General features: G+C 43.3%; 1 non-coding gene across 1 annotated transcript; it reads right to left on the reverse strand.

Annotated features, from left to right (window-relative positions):
- TRNAM-CAU (transfer RNA methionine (anticodon CAU)) lies at positions 1 to 72 on the reverse strand. The gene has a single exon. It is a non-coding gene; the product is annotated as a tRNA-Met (tRNA).
- Between the last annotated feature and the right edge of the window lie 2,562 nt (positions 73 to 2,634).

A 2,634-nucleotide genomic window follows, 5' to 3' on the forward strand; every position in this document is an offset into this window, starting at 1 on the left:
TGCCGCCGGTGGGATCCGAACCCACGACCTCCGAATTATGCGTCCGGTGCTCTACCTCTGAGCTACGGCGACGGCTGTCAAATCTTCTGCTTTCGGGGGTATTTATGTTTGCAAGTAACCTAACCTTGAGAGTGTTCATCAGCGCCACCCACGTACTTAGCGGCGCACGTAGCACGTCCTGACTTATCGCTGATGTGACGTAGAACGTCATCGAACGGCGGGGGTGGAAGCTGTGTGAGAACCCTCTTAATACTTCCATGGCGTCAGGGCTGGCAGAACCGAGGCCCTCGGTAAGCAATTAAGCAAACAAGGGAAGGTGTTTTGAGGGGCTCGTTATATAATAGGAGAAGCCACACAGAGGATTTTTATTTAATTTATTTATTTTGTGGTGTTGATCAATGTAGGATATTACTGTATATGTTATCGCTTAAAGCGAATTGATTAGAAAAGCAGAAGAAAAAACAACCACATGCCGCCGTTGGCATCCGAACCCACGACCACAGAATTACGCGTCCGGTGCTCTACCTCTCAGCTATGGCCCTCGCTAAGCAATTAAGCAAACAAGGGAAGGGGAATGAGGGGCTCGTTATAAATATGAGAGAAGCCAGCAGCCACAGATGCCACCGCCGGCAAGCGGTTGTTTTTTCTTCCGCTTTTCTAATCAATTAGCTTTAAGCGATAACATATTCAGTAATATTCTAAATCGAACAACAGCACAAAATAAATAAATAAATTAAAAATCCCCTCTGTCCGTTGGCATCTGTGGCTGTTGGCTTCTCTCATATTTATAGCGAGCCCCTCATTCCCCTTCCCTTGTTTGCTTGATTGCTTAGCGAGGCCCTCGTTTCTAGCAGCCTTGCGTCGTAGGAAGCATAAGAGGGTTCTCACGCAGCTTCCACCCTCGCCGTTCGATGACGTTCTACGTCAAATCAGCGGTAACTCAGGACGTGCTACGACCGCCGCTTAAGAACGTGGGTGGAGCTGATGAACACTCTCAAGGTTAGGTTATTCGTAAACATAAATACCCCTTTTTTATTGGTCCTCTCAAAAAAAAGGTAACAAAAAAAACATAAAAGAAAGAGAGAGGATGCCTGGACCAGCAATGCTTTGCCAGGCTTAACGCCGATTCAAAATAAATGAAAAATAACTAAATGTTCCAAAGAAGAAAAAAAAATTAAGCGAAAAACAGAGCATTAAAAAAAACTCATAAGAAAAGAAAACAAAAGTCTCGTCATAATAAGTTAGACGCAGGCAGATAGCCAAAGCACAGCGTGCAGTCCGCGAAATAAATGATAATAATAATAAAAAAAAGAAAACCCAAGTCACTGCAAAGTCATTGTCACCGTAACAGTCAAAGAAAGCACTGAGCGCCGGCCACAAAATAAAAATCAGAAAAATAAAAACATAATCAAGACAAAAGAAAAAAAAACCGAAGTCACAGGCACTCAGTCAAGGACCAGTCACAGTCACGCAGTCAAAACAGAGTCACAGTCACACATTCAAGGACGTAGTCACAGTCACAGTCACGCCACGACAAAGCCACCTATGCTCAATAAAGGAGCATGGGGCGCTCCGCTGTGCAAAGCTTGGGGAAGAGAGATTAGAGGAAAGAGAGAAATCAGCGTGAATAATTTGGAATTGTACTACTTATGAGGTGAACCATTTGAAGGAGAAGAGCACAAGCAGCAGGGTTTCGGAGAAGGGAGGGGTAAACAGATGGTGTGATGTCCGATGAGCAAAGAGATTTTAAACGAGAAACTAAAGAAGCAGTAACGGAACAGTCCCGGAAGTAATGACGGATATTTTCACATAACAATCCATAGGAACAAGTTGAAAACGGAGACAGGCCAAATCTTTTAAAATAGAACGGAAATCTACCATGCCCAGTAAGTAACGTTATTAGAGGATTCCTGGGTAGACGAATAAGGGGAATGCTAAGTGTATCAGGGATCCAGTTGAATAGTTCAGTGCCACCATTATTCTCGCGCCAAAAAATGCTCCATAAAAGAAGTGAAGAATGATGCAAACGGGAACGAACGCAACGGCGTGAAAGGGTAGAAATATATAAACTTCCAAACTGGCCGGCACTACCAGCAGCTTGGTCGGCTAACTCGTTTCCAAAGATTCCAGAATGACCCCGGATATGAAATAAAAGAAATGGGGCTAAAGAAGACAAACGATAGAGATCTTTCTTAATTGCAATAATAGTCGGATTGTAAGAAGTAACTGAAGACAGCGCAGAAAGCAGAGATAGAGAATCAGTGTAAAAATGAACAGGCGTAGAGGGATGGTTGTGAATAGCATAAACAACAGCAGAATGAAAGGCTACAAGCTCAGCGGCATAGGCGCTAGAGGGTGGTTCTAAAGACAGACGGTGTACATGGACAATATTTTGTGTTGAGCTAAGAACAACAAATGCTGCACCAGCTAAGCGAGGAGTGAAAGACCCATCAGTGTAAATATGCAGGGCACGTTGACAAGAAAAGAATACAGTTTCATGAGGACTAAGTTGAACAAAAGAAAATTTAAATTTTAATGAGGGATGGTCTGACCAGGGATCAAATAAAGGTTGAATGTGAGAGGGATCATAAAAAGTATTGACGTACACTACGGATTGACGTAATGTGAAAAGCA

The sequence above is a fragment of the Amblyomma mixtum genome, chromosome 5 (assembly GCF_055824585.1).
Source record: "Amblyomma mixtum isolate Tamu chromosome 5, ASM5582458v1, whole genome shotgun sequence".
In the NCBI taxonomy this organism is placed as follows: Eukaryota; Metazoa; Arthropoda; class Arachnida; order Ixodida; family Ixodidae; genus Amblyomma; species Amblyomma mixtum.